Source organism: Mus musculus, chromosome 16 (assembly GCF_000001635.26).
Source record: "Mus musculus strain C57BL/6J chromosome 16, GRCm38.p6 C57BL/6J".
Lineage (NCBI taxonomy): Eukaryota > Metazoa > Chordata > Mammalia > Rodentia > Muridae > Mus > Mus musculus.
In genome coordinates this window covers 16,535,336-16,551,703 of record NC_000082.6, presented here as the reverse complement: position 1 = coordinate 16,551,703, position 16,368 = coordinate 16,535,336, and the positions used below count along the sequence as shown (strand labels likewise).

Sequence of the window (16,368 nt, the reverse complement as noted above, 5' to 3'; positions counted from 1 at the left end):
TACCACTTTTTTTTAATTTTTGCCTTCTCTTCTCTGAATTCTCACAGTGCTCTAAAGTTTTATCCATCACTGCCATGCCTGAAGCTGTTCATGTAGGGCAGGGCAGGTCTATTTATAGTCTTTGGTTTTTCAAGACAGGGTTTTTCTGTGTAGTCCTGGCTGTCCTGGAACTCACTCTGGAGACCAGGCTGGTCTCTAACTCAGAAATCCGCCTGCCTCTGCCTCCTGAGTGCTGGGATTAAAGGTGTGCGCCACCACGCCAGGTTCTATTTATAGTCTTGACTTGATTTGGTTTGATTTGTAACTCAGTGAAGATGTTTGGAGACAAGCCACATAGCCTAGAAATATCAAAAGAAAAGAAAACACTCAGTATCTCACAAATGCATAAACTAATGGAAACAATAGTCTTTACCTTTCTCATATAAATCATATACAACTCTGTCTAAGATACAATGAGACTAAGTTAGTGATTCCCACCTTGCTCCAGTGTCTCTGTTTTTAGCTTACTAGAGAAAACTAGTTCTTCCAAATGTCAGATAGGCATCAGCTCATTCTTGCTCAGCTCTCCCTGATGATATAGTAGGAAGTGGTAGAATTTGCCTTGATGATCTGTGTATTCTTGGATGCTTACCTAAAGCCTTGTGGATATACACTGTAAGACAAGAAAGCATTTAACAGAAAGAATAAGAAAAAGTAAGTTCTACTCAGAAATCCTTAAAATTCTTAAGAATAACTAAGGAATCTTCGTTGGTGGATCTGGGAAATTGCAGTGAATGGTCCTCTTCTTGAATGAGGCAAGGCTTTGCATATTTGTTTTGCTTTTCCTACCTGTCCTTTTCTGGCTTGCCTTCTGTTGCTGTGAGAAAACAAAGAAACACATAAAAGACCAAAACCAACTTTGTAGGGGAAAAGTTTATTTGGCTTATAGATCCTCATCACAATTCATCATCAAGAGATGCCAAGATAGGAACTGAAGCACAACAGGAACCTGGAAGCACAAACTGCAGCAGAGACCACAGAGGACTGCTGCTTGTAGGCTTCATGATGGTTTGCTCAGTTTGCCTTCTTAAACTACACAGACCACTTGCACAGGAGTAGCACGGCCCACAGTGGGCTCAACATTCCTATGTCAGTCACTAATCAAAACAAAACAAACAAACAAACAAAAAACAATGCCCCATAGGCTTGCCTACAGGTCAGTTTTATGGAGTCATTTTCTCAATTGAGAGTCCCTGTTCCCAGATGACTGAAGCTTGTGTCAGTTTGACAAAAAACTAAGGAACACACATCCCTACTATTCTTTTAAGAATATCTCTGTTAGTATACAGCATTCTGCTGGTAATGACATTTTACATAACGTATCTGTTTCATCTTGAACTACTTAAAGCCCACTCCCTTCTGACAATGTTGAAAGCAATACAAGTAGACAGAAACTATATTTTTGCAGATGCTTGTGAGTACTTGTGTCTCTTAAATAAGGAAATAAGCCAAGAATGTACAGAGGAAGAATCTCACAGAAGGCAAACTTGTTTTGAATGTATTATTTTAAATCGATATTTACTCATTTTAAAGATGGAGGCAAATGAGCTCTTTCCTTTCCCCATTGGTGGGGGTCACATGTATGAAGGTCAGAGGACAGCTTTCAGGAGTCAGTTCTTGTCATCCATCACGTGGCCACTGAGGATTCAGGTTTTTAGGCTAGGGAGCAAGGACCTTTACTTAGCTGTCTCTGGTGGTCAAACAAAGCTCTTAATCAAGAGCATTGCAGTAATAGTCTTCAGCCAAAAGGGATAATATTTACTTCAATGATTAACTTGATTTTATTTTTCATTTTTTAACAAATGACCTCTTTGATTTTTAGTTTTGTATGTGTGTGTGTGTGTGTGTGTGTGTGTGTTTGCGCGTGTGTGCGCGCGCACAGTTGAGTGTCCTCAGAGACCAGGAAAGGTATTGAATTCTGCTGAGCTGGAGTTGCAGGCAGTTTTAAGGTACTTGATATAGAACACATATCAGGTCCTCTGCAAGAACAGCAAGCTACCTAACCACTCAGTTATCTCTCCAGCCTCTCTCATTTGTCCTTTTATTTGGTTAGTTTTGAAAGCATGGATTGAATTTATAACCTTGAGCATGATAGGCACGTGCTCTACCACTGAGCTATGCCATCCCACCCAGAAACCTGACTTCAGTACATAACTTACCACTAATCACAAATCAGTGCATTGGTATAACTAAATTTGCTGAAAGCAGGACTGAAATTATTCTCAGAAGCCAATTAAAAAAATAATAGTGTTAGTCAGCAGCAGAAGAAAAAAACCCCAACCAAACAAAAATGTAAACGTGCTCTGAAAGGATGGTACTAAGCTGCAAAGTGGAACTAACTTCCCCTCTGAAGCTGTGGTTAATATGATACCATGCCAACTTTGCCCGTAGTACCATGAGCCTGTGAACACCATTCTGGTTCATTATTTATTTAATGATGACATTGGTAAGGGTCATAAATACTGAACATGAATTCTTATATTGATGCTTGATTGATTGGGTCTGGTAAGAATAGGTCTATTCCCAGTTAATTGGGAAGCAAATGCAGGAAGGTTGCTGAACCCAGAGTCCAGGGTCAGCCTGGACAACATAAATTATGTCTAAAAAAATTGTTGTTATTAGTCTGAGGGATTTGTTCTAACTTTTATTGATCTTTATATCGATGGCTATTTCTTTGGAAGAACTTGCTTAAGGTTACAGAGGGAGGTAACTTGTAGTTTTTTGGTATGTTTTATTCAGTTGCTGTTTCAATTTATATTTCTAGGGATAAGTTAGATTAACAGTCTCTTTAGCATTGGGTTATGTAATTTATGACCATTTATTTGAATTCCAGGCTTGGAAATATTATTTTAATTTGTGCTTTTATTAATGATAATTTTTATTCAGACATTTTATTACCAGATGATCTTACTGCCTTTACATTTATTTATTGTTTTTGGTGCTGGGATCAAACATGGAGTCTTGAGCATAAATAACTCTACAACTGTGTTACATATCCAGCCCTCTTGCTTCTGGAAAAGAATTAGATGAGATTTATAAACTAATGAAATATGTTTAATTTTTTCATTGTAGTGAATTATGTCCCAGAATCAAATTATAATGTTAGATCATCCCCCTGCAATCTAGACTCATGAAGAGAATACAATTAAAATTTTGGAAAAACACTGCTTGAAATTATCTGACTGCTCAATGCTTTTGTAGGTAGGTGGCACATATGCCTACTACCTATATTGCATCATAATTTTAGCATTGGTGCTATAATATATTTAAGTCCTATTTTTGTCAGGAACTGAAACAGAAACCACAGAAGAGTGCTACTTGCTGGCTGGACCCTCTGGCTTGTGCATCTTTTTTTCTTATGCAGTCCAGTCCTACCTGTCTGGGATGATGCCCTCCACAGAGAGCTGGGACCTCCCATATTGATTATTATTCAAGACAATCCCTTACAGACCTGTCCACACAAAATCTGATGGAGGCAATTACTCTGTTGAGGTTCTCTCTTCCCTGGAGAATCCAGTTGTGTCAAGTTAACAGTAAAAATTAATCAGTACAAGTTGTACTTATAATTTATTTAAATCCTAGGAAAAATTAAATATTAAAGATAAAATGTGTAAAATCCTTGAACTATTTAGGAACCCAAATATGATTAACATATGTCTTCTAGATGTCATCTTCAAAGCAGTAGTATGTTGAATGTTGTGTGCACAGTCTACTGGGGACAGGAAGCAGGTGCCCAAATGAAATATTTTTCATGAAAAGTTAAAAAAAAGACTCAGTACCCACTCCCAGTGCCCATATCCACCAGGCCTAGAACTCACTGTATAAGCCTGCTCTCTGTCTCAAATCATCTTGCCTCTGAGTGGTGACATACAGGCCTGAGCCACCAAAGTTAGCATTTCTAATCCCAGGAAGTTCCCTGGCACCTTTGTTCCATATTTCAAATGTATCTAGTATATCTGATGCTTGTGAGGAGTTCTGGGAGAAGTGTAGAGGGTAAGCATACAAGTTCACTGTGTCCTTTGTGCCTGACATTTTACAATCTGCTAGTTATGTTGACTGACGTACATTATCTCAGGTAGTGGCATCTGCCAGTGTGGGGGCAGTGGGCATGGGGAAATAAAGAGAGTGGGAGAAAACGTGTCTTGCCAGAGTTCCGGTGCTCTGGGTGGGCGGATGTGGAAGGACTGCCGCATGCCTTCCACTCAGCCCCGGGTGGGTGTCTGGCTGTGGGAAGCCACGGAACCCCAGTTCCCCAGGGGCTGGACAAGGGGCAGCCGGAGGTCTCTGGGCCTCATGGAGGCCAGAGATAACAGGTTCTCAGTCTTGGGCATCCCAGACACTGCTGGACACCGCAGAAGAGCTGAGAACAAAATGGGGGCTCTGGGGGTGCCTTGGTCAGTCCCAGGGCTGAAGGGAGAAGAGGGCAGGGGGAGAGTGGGTACTGGATGGTTCCCATGCAGGCAAGAGTCCTTGGTCCGGTCCATGGCTGCAACGCAAGAAGGCCTTCTGGTGAGAGGTTAGACACAGCTCATTAAGAGAAAGCTTATCCCATCATTCAAGCTTGGCCGCCCTTGATGAGCAGAGACAGTCTGTAGTTTTAGAGCTTTATTGTAGAAAGGCAGTGAGAGAGAGAAGGTAGAAAGAGAGAGAGAGAGAGGCCGGCCATGGCCATGTTGGAGGGGAGGGGAGAGGGAGGGCTATAGATGAGAGTAACAAAGGTGAGAGCTTAAAGAGAAAGAGAGGGGAGGGGCCAAGCAGCCCCTTTTATATCTTGTAGGGTAGCTGTGGGGAGGAGCATCCCTGGCTATAGTTAGGTAACTATGGGGGTGGAGTCTAGCCAGAATGCCAGAAGCTTGGGGCTTTATCTGTGTGACTGATAGTCACACACCTCTCCTGTGGGGGCTGTAGGGTGATAACTTTGACAAGAGCCAGGGGTCCAGTAGACATTATTAAACACTTTCTGTCCCATGTAGGTGGAAATCACCACTCATCAGGTCCCTGGGGTTCCAGACCTTTGCCTGACTGGGGACCAGGCTGTCTGTGCGCAGCCCACTGCCCCACATGCCAGTACTTGGATTGTGTGACCATAAACATCACAGGTTACATAGTGAGCACAGGATTTAAACAAATGCCATACAAGAATTCTGAATGTTCTTATTTTGACAACTTTCCTGTGTAGTGCTGAGAAGTTTCCCTAGTAAATTATACAGTCTTTCCCTTTGAGGTCAAAGTGACATTTGAATGAGAAAGTGCTGAAAAAAATGTACTAGAGAAAATATTTTTAAGTGATTGCCTGGAAAGGTCTCTGTTAGATAGGTGTTAAGTATATCTCCCCCCCCCCAAAAAAAAAGCTGACTTCTTTATTTATACCTGTATTGAAGTAAGATTCTTTTAACTTAGTGAAAAGTATAAATCGTTAAAATCATTGTAATAGACTTTAGACCAAACTTTAAAAAGATAAATAAATAAAGCAACTCTTTGTTATCCAGAAGGACATGTGGAAAATTGTTAGAATTTTAGAAGAAACTTTTGTGTAGTTGGAAGATCAGAATTTATATTATCTATGATTTGGTTAGAAAGTGTAGCAGGGAACCCTCAGTCAGAGGAGATAGCAATACCATGTGTGGAAAAAAATCTGTAGATTGCTATATTCTGAACTATATAAGCAAGAATTTTAAAACTGCAGGAACATTTACTCAATGTTTTAGCCTTTTCTCATCTGTTGTTTCTTTTTTAGATTTATTTTATTTTATGTGTATGAATGTATGTGCACTGTGTGCATGCCTGGCTTCTGCACAGGTTAGAAGAAGGTGTCAAATCTCCTCAAACTGGAATTACAGGTGAATGGGACCTGAACAGGTTTTCTCAAAGAACAGCCAGTGCTCGTGACCACTGGGCCATTTCATTAGGCTCCTATCTTGAGTTTCATCTTTATTTTATAGTATGCATATGTCCACTGATGCATTAGGTACTTATGGTAGATTTGATACTCAAGGAGACCAAACAAAAAGAAATTTTGGCGAACACTTGCTTCTGACAGCCTTCCTGTCTAGAACCTATAACAAAAAAGGTCTCCAACCAAGCTTGTCAGTAACCATTTTCCTCAACTACTTTCCTTTTTTCTATTTAAGAAGAGACCAGTTTATAAGATTATATGCAGTGTTTGATGGAGGTGCTTACTGATCCTAACAATGGGCAGGATGGGCACTCACCATGTTCTCTGAAGCTTTGGGTAGAGTGAAGACAAGGACTAAAGAGCATCACAGGGCACCTAGCTAAATATTTTTAAAAATGTGTTAAAAAGAAATCAACAAAGGCCAGGACACTTAGTCATGTTGATCCCTTCTGGCCCTCAAGAATGATATAGTTGGTATGGCCCAAGGAACTGTGAACTTAGGGAAGAAATGAGCAGAACTTTATGTAAATATCCCCAGGGGCCTAGGTATGAGCCACATTATTATATAGAAGAAGTTTGGATTTAATTTTTAGATTTGATTTAAAAGATATTTTCTAGTTTGCTGCTGGTAACTCTAATGTTCTGGCAAATCTAGTTCTAAAAATGCTGGTAACTCTAGTATTTTTTTTTTTTTTTTAAAGATTTATTTATTGGTTATATGTAAGTACACTGTAGCTGTCCTCAGACACTCCAGAAGAGGGAGTCAGATCTCGTTACGGATGGTTGTGAGCCACCATGTGGTTGCTGGGATTTGAACTCCGGACCTTCGGAAGAGCAGTCGGGTGCTCTTACCCACTGAGCCATCTCACCAGCCCAACTCTAGTATTTTAAACCTTAATCTTTGGGCTAGAGAGAGGGCACAGTAGTTGAGGAAATTTGCTGCTATTTTATCAGGTCTAGGTGTGTTTCCTAGCACTCACACAGCTGCTGACAGCTATCTGTAACTCCAGTTCTGATGACTCTGGCCTCCTCTGACCTCCACGGGCATCAGCACGCACATGGTACACATGTATACATGCAGGCAAACACTTATACATATTTTAAAAAGGAACTTTAAACTTGAGTCTCAGCCACCTGTTTAGTACCCCATGCTGATGTCAACAGTGAGTTATATTTTAGTAGCAGTGACCTTGTTTACTTATATGAGACTATATTGAATTTAAGCAATGATTAATGTGCAATCAAAAATGTCGCATACATCAGTGCTGTATAAGTTGTATAATCATTAGGAGACTAACAACTACAGAAAATGAACCTCTGTTTTTAGCATTGCTGTTATGGGTAGCAATATATAGAGAAATTGACAGGATAATATTTAGAAAATTTCATGTGTTTTTATTTCTGGTCTATCAGATAAGACTCTAAAAAATGTGCTGGGGTGTGTTGTTGTTTAAAGTCGGCTATCTGCATCCTTGACCTTATTTCTCATTACAAAGAAAATGTTGGAAAACGTTATCTAGTTTTACTAATTTTCTCTCTTTGGGAATTTATTTATCACGATGCCATAGTAATAATCATATCAAGAGAAACTATGATTGACAGTATCATTATATGACAGAAGGGACAGAGAAAAAAATAAATGAGTATGCTAACTGGTTACATTTTTAGGTATGTTTTCTTTCACACCCTTACTGAAACCTTATAAAGAATTTTGCAGCATGGGTGAATGAAATGGATTAGCAGGGAAAAGCACTTTCAGTCAGCCCTGAGAACCCAGTGTCTGTCTCTAGAGAATCAGCCATTGCAAGTTGTTCTCTGACCTCCATAGTATGTATGTCCAAGCACACGTGCATACATGTGCACACACACTCAAATGCATGTGCGCACATGCACACACACACAGAGTCAATCAATCAATCAATCAATCAATGGATACATGTAAAAATGATTTTTTTTGTGGCCAGTACAAAAGGCTTTAGTGGCTACTGTTTACCCAGCTAGTGCTCTTGGAGAAGAGAAAGAATATTTAGAAGACATTTGGATCAGGCAGCCAGTAAAACCTAGAGAAATGAAAGCTGTTCCTTTAGTGTCCTAAGTTAGTACTATTGGCTGTAACTTATCCTTTGCTTCACATGATAAGAGCAAAACCTACATTTTATTTTCTTAAAGGCCTGCAGGAGGCTTCTCTGAGACCTGAGTCTTTATTTCAGAGTTGGGTTAAATATAAGTTCCTGTCAAAATTTCTGCAAAAAGTAAGTTTTCTTGACTTCCTTCTCAAAACCCAAGTGACTGTTGGGAACATATTTGAAGTACAGAAGGGAAAAAACAGGAGTGGAAAGGCAGGCAGGAGCAGAGCCTGCAAGCTTCCTGCAGAATGTGGGCTTTATCCCAAGTGGCCTGATTAGCCCTGGCCTGTAAGTATTGTGACACGGTTGGTGACCTCAACTGTAGAGACTTGCAAACTTAACAGAGTCCCTCACTATAAATTGTGAAGAAATGCTGTTTTCCTGCTTTTGCTACCTGAGGAAACCCTGCACGTCCTTCCAGACTCTCCTGAAACTTCAGTGGGGGTGCATTAGCCCGACACTGAAGCAGGAAGTGGAAAGGGAGTTTGAAGTGTACTTCACTGTGGAGGGACTGTCTACAGCCCTCAGGTCTGTCAGCTATCCAAAGAGGACAGAATCAAAGCCAACAGCTATTCAGAGAAATAACAAAAACAGTGGGGTGTTTGGTCAGGTGACTAAGCACATGGCTAGGAAGTAAGGAGAGGCTGGCTGGCCAAAGTGGGAAAGCATAAATAGGTAGACTGGTGGAAAGCATAGGTTGGTAGATGGGTAGACTATATTCTAGTTGTATTCATTTTTTATTATGATGATCCCATTTTATATTTTAATAATTTTTGTTATTATAATACTAAAACAATTTTTTGCTATAATAACTTCACTTTAAACCTTTTACTTAATTTTTTATTGAAAATATTTTCTCTCCTTTTTTTCAGTTTATTCCTTTTAGTAACTCATACACAACTACTTGCCTTCTGGTTTGTTGAAGCAGTTAAGTCAGACAACAGTTGCCACAGCAGTGCCTGTCAAAGTGGCTTCCCATGATAACTCCAGCACCACACTCATCAGAAGGACACTCTGGATGAGGTCAACTGATTGGCCATTTTCATCCACCTTTCAGCAGAGCCAACTTAACCTTCTTCCTCTTATGCTTACTCTTCTTGGGAGTGGTGTAAGACTTCTTCTTTCTTTTCTTAGCACCACCAAGAAGGCTCAACACAAGATGAAGGGTGGACTCCTTTTGAATGTTGTAGTCAAACAAGTATGGCCATCTTCCAGCTGCTTACCAGCAAAGACCAGCCTCTACTGATCAGGAGGAAGTCCTTCCTTATCCTGGATCTTGGCCTTTACATTTTCTATGGTGTCCAGGGGTTCAACCTCGAGCATGGTGCTCTTCCCAGAATGGTCTTCATAAAACTCTGCTTCCCAGCAGAGGCTCCACCCCTGACGGCGGATTGGAAAGGAAGACAAATAACTTTTTTCATGCAGTGTATTCTGATTATGGCGTCCTCTCTCCCATCGCCTCCAAGATTCATCCCCACCCATTCAACATTATCCTTTCTATTTCTCTCTCTTTAGAAACCAAATAAGCCAATAAAAGAACAAACAAGCCAGAATAAACAAAGCAAACAGACAATCAGAAAAGAAAAATACAAAACAAATGTACAAAACACGCACAGACACAGACACATAAAACCCATAAAAACACAAAATTAGACACCATAATAAATAAACAAACAAAAGCACTATGAAACAGAACATCTCCAAAAATACCATTTAGTTCAGTGTATGTGTGTGTGTGTGTTGGTCATGTACTGCTGGATATGGGACCTCCCTAAGTGGTCCCTTTTTATTATTATTATTCATGATTATATTGTTTAAGAGGCTTTTAAAATTTAAAAAAATTTTTAAAAAAATATTTTCTTCATTTACATTTCAAATGCTATTCCAAAAGTCCCCTATACCCTCCCCCCGCCCTGCTCCCCTAACCACTCACTCCTACTTCTTGGCCCTGGCGTTTCCCTGTACTGGGGCATATAAAGTTTGCAAGACCAAGGGGCCTCTCCTCCTAATGATGGCCGACTAGGCCATCTTCTGCTACATATGCAGCTAGAGACATGAGCTCTGGGGGTACTGATTAGTTCTTATTGTTGTTCCACCTATAGGGTTGAAGACCCCTTCAGTTCTTGGGTACTTTCTCTAGCGCCTCCATTGGGGGCCCTGTGTTCCATCCTATAGATGACTGTGAGCATCCACTTCTGTGTTTGCCAGGCACTGGCATAGTCTCACAAGAGACAGCAATATCAGGGTCCTTTCAGCAAAATCCTTGCTGGCATATGCAATAGGGTCTGCGTTTGGTGGCTGATTATGGGATGGACCCCCGGGTGAGGTAGTCTCTGGATGGTCTATCCTTTCATCTTAGCTCCAAACTTTGTCTCTGTAAGTCCTTCCATGGGTATTTTGTTCCCTATTCTAGGGAGGAATGAAGCATCCACATACATGGTCTTCCTTCTTCTTGATTTTCTTGTGTTTTACAAATTGTATCTTGGGTATTCTAGGTTTCTGGGCTAATATCCACTTATCAGTGAGTGCATATCAAGTGATTTCTTTTGTGATTGGGCTACCTCACTCAGGATGATATCCTCCAGATATTTGCCTAAGAATTTCACAAATTCATTGTTTTTAATAGTTGAGTAGTACTCCGTTGTGTAAGACTCTCCCAGTAAGACTCCTTGGAGAAAACTACTTTTTACTTTGTGAGTGGGTTTTCAATGAGATATAGGTTCTGGGTTAGGGATGCAGCACATGTGCACTTCCTCTCTCCGCTGGGGCACCATTTGGATTGGATATGAGCATGCTGCCATAGTCTCTGAGTTCATATGTACTTCAGTCCTGTTTTGTCTGAAAGACACTGTTTCTATGATATCTTCCAGCCTCCTCTTCCACATTTTCTCCCGAGCCCTGAAGGGAGGGGTTTGATGTAGACATCCCATGTAGGATTGAGTATTCCAAGGCCTCTTACTCTGCACATTGTCCAGTTGTTTGTCTCTGTTCTTGTTCCCATGTACTGAAGGAAGAACCTTCTCTGATGGTGGCTGAGTAAGGTGGGTAGAACACAGTGAGTCATTTTTTCTCTCTTTCTTTCTCCTCCTTTCCTTTCCTTTCCTTTCCTTTCCTTTCCTTTCCTTTCCTTTCCTTTCCTTTCCTTTCCTTTCCTTTCCTTTCCTTTCCTTTCCTTTCCTTTCCTTTCTCTCTCTCTCTCTCTCTCTCTCTCTCTCTCTCTCTCTCTCTCTCTCTCTTTCTTTCCTTCCTTCTAGCAGAATAGTAATATTTTGTTTTCTCCTAGGCCTATGACCTACCTAGTCTCAGGTTCTTGTCTAGCACAGCAGTGATAGGAATGGGTTCCAATCAGATAGTGGTTGGTTACTGCCACTGTTGGCAGCAGCATAACATACAGGTAGGTCACCATTGTAGATTTCAGAGTTTGTAGTTGGGTTGGTGATTACATTTTTTTCCTCAGGTAGTGTGCACAGTACCTTCCAGTACCATGAACACTAGTCAGTAAGGGGTGAAAGGTCTAGGTAGGTACCAGCTTGACTTATTTATGTTCAGTGAGTTAGGTATTGCCTTTAGCAATAGGAACTAATCATCAGTTAATTTTGTAAAGTCACCAATAGTCTTGACAATAGCCTGAGTTGTTTGGGGGGGTTTCTGTGGGACCATTTGACTAGTTGGTTAATTATATGGAACCCATTCCTGATACTTAAGGTTTCATTTGGTGATGAGAGATGTCTAGTTTGGACTTTGTCTTTTCCATTACTTGTTGGTTCCATTTAGATTTCTTCATATATGTATATATTTTAAGATGCTTATTCTGTGTTAAGATTTCCATCTGATCTCTCAAATTATATACTCTTTCTCCTACCTTAGTTTCTTCCCATCCCACTAGTCCCTTACACTATACCTAACCTTTCTAGTTCTATGGGTAGTAGTGTGCCTATCTGTGGGGTGGTGGGCTGTGCACATATAGCCTGGTTCCCGGTGGAGCAAAGGTCTGGAACCCAGAGCCCTGGCAGGCAGTGATTTCCACCTGCAGGAGTTCGGCCACACCACCTGGGAACCTGGCTCCTGTCCTGTAGCTACAGCCTCCTACAGCCTCCCTGCAGAGAGGTAGGAGGCAACAATCACATAGTAGCTGCACCAAGCCCTCCCACATGCAAATAAGGTTTCCCCAAACTCTCAGTCCAAGCCAATGAGAAGTACCTGCTGTCAAACCCTGAATCATCCCCAAAACTGTATATAAATCCTATCAAGAGAATAAAAGGCTTTTCCAGTTTCTGGCTTTTATAAAAAGAGTAGAAATGAATGTGGTTATGTGCAAATGTCTTTGGAGTAGAAAGAAGTGTCCTTTGGGTATATGTCTAAGATCAGAATAGCTGGTTCTTGAATGAGATTTAGACCCAGCTTCCTGGAGAATGTCCATACCAACTTCCATAGTGGCTATACAGGCTTGCAATCACACCAGCAGTGCCTTACACTGTCACCAGCATAAGCTGTCATTTGTTTTATTCATCTTGGCTATTACTGGTGTAGTAGTTTTGATTTGCATTTTCCTGATGACTGAGGAAGTTGAACATTTCCTTATGTGGTTTGTTTGTTTGTTTGTATTTTTAGCATCTTTTGAGAACTCTCCATTTAGTTCCATAACCCACTTTTTAGCTAGGTTGTTTTCTTGATGTCCATCTTTTTGTTGTTAATTCTTTAAATATTTTAGATATTAACCCCCATTTGGATTGTAATTGGTAAGATACTTTTCTATTCTGTAGCCTGTGATTTGTCCAAATGATGGTGTTGTTTGCCATATGGAAGCTTTCCAGTTTCATGAGGTTCCATTTATTAATGTTGCTGGTGGTGCCTGTGCGTTTGGTGTCCTTCAGAAAGCCTTTTCCTGGGCTAATGCATTCAAGATTAATCCTCACTTTCTCTTCTGTCGGAGTCAGTGTTTCTGGCCTAATGTTAAGGTCCTTGTCCGTTTGGAGTTGAATTTTGGGCAAGGTAATGAATATGGATATATTTAGATTCTTCTACATGCAGCCATCTGTGTTGACCAACACCATTTATTGAAGATGTTGTCTTGTGTGCCATGCATAATTTTTTGACTTCTTTATTAAAAATCACGTGTCCATAAGTATGTGGACTTACATCTTCGTCTTAGGATCCATTGGTCAATGTGTTTGTTTTTAAATCAATGCTATGCTGTTTACATAGCACAGAGATATTATACCTCTGTAGTACAGTTTAAGATTGGGGATGGTGATACCTCCAGTGGTTCTTTAATAGTCCGGATTGTTTTAGCTATTCTCTCTCTCTCTCTCTCTCTCTCTCTCTCTCTCTCTCTCTCTGTGTGTGTGTGTGTGTGTGTGTGTGTGTGTGTGTTTGTGTTTACATATGAAGCTGAACATTGTGTTGGAAACTTGATGGGGATTGTACTAAATCTATAGGTTGCTTTTGGTAGGATGGCCATTTTTACTATATTAATGCTACCAATCCATGCACACAGGGGATCTTTCTGCCTTATATTTTCTTTAATTTCTTTCTCCAGTGTTTTAAATAATTTATTGTACAAGGCTTTCACGTGCTTGGTTAAAATTATCCCTAAATAATTTGTTTGTGTGGCTATTGTGAAGGGTGCTGTTTCCCTGATGTCTTTCTCAGTCTGTTCTTTTTTGTATATAGGAAAGCTGCTGATTTCGTGTGTTAATTTTGTGTCCTGCTACTTTGTTGCAAGTGTTTATCAGCTGTAGAAGTTTCCTGGTGTCACTTATATATAAAATCATATCTGCAAATGAAGATGCTTTGACTTTTTCCCTTCCTGTTTGTACCCTCTTGATCTTCAGTTGTTTTATTGCTATAGTTAGGACTTACCTTTATATTGAATAGGTAGATATCCTTGTCTTATTAGTAGAAATGCTTTCAGTTTTTCTCCAATTAAATTAATGTTGGCTGTGGACTTCCTGTTAGCTGCCTTTGTTATGTTGGGGTATGTATGTCCTGTGCATGCCTAGTCTCTGCTGAACTATTATCAAGAAGGAATGTTGGATTTTATCAAAGGTCTTTTCTCTTATGAGATGATCATGTGGTTTTTTGTTGTTGTTGTTGTTGTTGTTGTTGTTGTTGTTTTTAGTGTGCTTATATGGCAGGAAGATGACATTTATCAATTTACATATGCTGAATCATCCTTGCATCTCTGAGAACAAGCCTACTTGATCATGATGTGTGTGGTCTTTTTGATGTGTTTTTGTATTTGGTTTACGAGATTTTTTTGTTTTTATAAATTGCTTATCTGATCCTGTTTTAACTTTAGTAAGCCATATATATCAAGAAAATGATCTTTTGTTTTGTTTTGTTTTCCAGTTTGGCAAAGAACAGATTTTAAAGTATATCCTTATGATTCTCTGGGTGTCCTCAGTGTCTGTTTTGTTGTCCCTCCTTTTGTCTCTAGTTTCATTACTTTGGAACTTCTTTTTTAGTTAATTTAGCTAAGAGCTTATCAATCTTACTGGTTTTTGTTTTTTTGTTTTTTCTTTTTTCTCAAAGAAACAGCTGTTTGTCTCACTAAGTTTTGTACTGTTTTGTTTGTTATTGCTTTTTCTACTTTAATGATTTCAGCCCTTATTAGATTATTTCTAGTCTTCTGCTTTGGGGTATTCTGTTTTCCTCCCCCAACCCCCCCACCCCCCCACCCCCGTCTTTCATGTGTGCTATTAAGATGCTAATGTGAAATGTTTCCAATATCTTATGTAGGTACGGAGTGCATTGAGCTTGTACTTAGGACACCTTCATTGTGTCCTGCAGGTTTGTTGTGTTTAGTACTATAATGATTTCTGTCTTGATCCATTTTTAATTCAGTAACAAGTTGGTCAGTTTCCATGTGTCTGTGTACTTTCTGTCTTTTCTCTTCTCATTAATGATCAGCTTTAATCTGTGGTAGTCAGATAGGAAGCAGGGGTTAATGTTCCTATGTCTGTTGAGACTTCCTTTGTGTCCATGTATGTGGTCAATTTTGGAGAACATTACACAACCTGCTAATAATCTTCTTTGGGTGAATTGTTCTGTAAGTACATTTTAGGTCATGTGTTTATGATGCTATTTGACTCTAGATTTATCTGTTTAGTTTTGTCTGGCTGACCTGTCTATTGGTGAGAATTGGGTCACCCACTATCTGTATGAGGGTCAATATGTGATTTTAGTTATAGTTGTGTTTCTTTTATAAACTTGGCTGTCATAGTTCTTGGTGCATAGACATTTAGAATTGTAGTGTCCTTTGGTCAATTTTTTGATGTATATATAATATCTTTTCCTATCTGTTATGATTGGTTTGGGTCTAAACCCTATTTTGTAGATATTAAGATAATATACCTGTCTGCTTCTTGCATGCATTGCTTATGAAATCTTTTTCTGTCCTTTTACCCTGAGGTAATAATAAGTTGTATTTCTTGGATGTAGCAGGACAATGGATCCTGTTTCCTCATCCAGTCTGTCAGTCTGTGCCTTTTTATTGGGGGAATTAAGACCATTGTTGTTGAGAATTATCAATGATCATTGTTTATTGATTTTGTTATTTTGTAACATGTAAGTCCCATCCCACCTTGTTTTTTTCTGAGGTGTAGTTAACTTCCTTGAGTTGAAGTTTTCCTTCTGTACAGCAGGCTTTAAGGGTAGATATTGCTTAAATTTATTTATAGTGGGTTCTCAGGAGATGTCTGCTGGCCTTGAGGGCTGGGATACTAGTGAGTATGGAGAAGGAAGATAGTAGAGAAAGATCTGTATGATCCATTGGAGATGGGGGATGGGTGGGAAGGGAGACTTCAGCAGGTTGTCTGGGGAGAAGAGGGGTAGGAGGGGTGGAGATCTGCAGTTAGCCTACCTGCTTTCCTGGCAGCAATCTAGCTGCAGTTTTAACTGAACATACCAACTAAAGAGGCAATAGACTATGTGAATGAAAAACAAAACAAAGCAAAACAAAACAAAACAAAACACCAGAAGCGAAATAAAAAGGAAGGAAAGAGCATCGCTGCTCCTAGGTATAGTGGAGGAGGAGGTTTATTATAGATAAAAGGGGCAGCATAGCCAGAGGTAGAGACGTCTGGGAGAGTCCAGCGTGAACATGACCCTGGGCCATGTGAGGAGAAGGGGAGGTCAAAGGAGCCACCAACCTAGAGGGGGCAGCCTAGGCCAAGGGACTCACCAAGAGAGTAGTCATATAATCACCAAAATGGCTGGATTATATAAGGAAGGGCAGCTGGGGAAAGGGCAGCCCAGCTCCTGGGTAGAAGGTCAGGTATGCCAGCTATAGCCTATGACTGGTAG

General features: G+C 40.1%; 1 protein-coding gene and 1 pseudogene across 10 annotated transcripts in view; one reads left to right on the top strand and one right to left on the bottom strand.

The window, feature by feature from the left end:
- Fgd4 (FYVE, RhoGEF and PH domain containing 4) overlaps positions 1 to 16,368 on the top strand; it is a 183,625-nt gene that overhangs the window by 48,831 nt on the left and 118,426 nt on the right. The gene's annotated exons all lie outside the window — the stretch shown is intronic.
- Gm16139 (predicted gene 16139) lies at positions 8,932 to 9,465 on the bottom strand (annotated as a pseudogene). Its single transcript, NR_165273.1, has one exon. The product of NR_165273.1 is annotated as a predicted gene 16139 (transcript).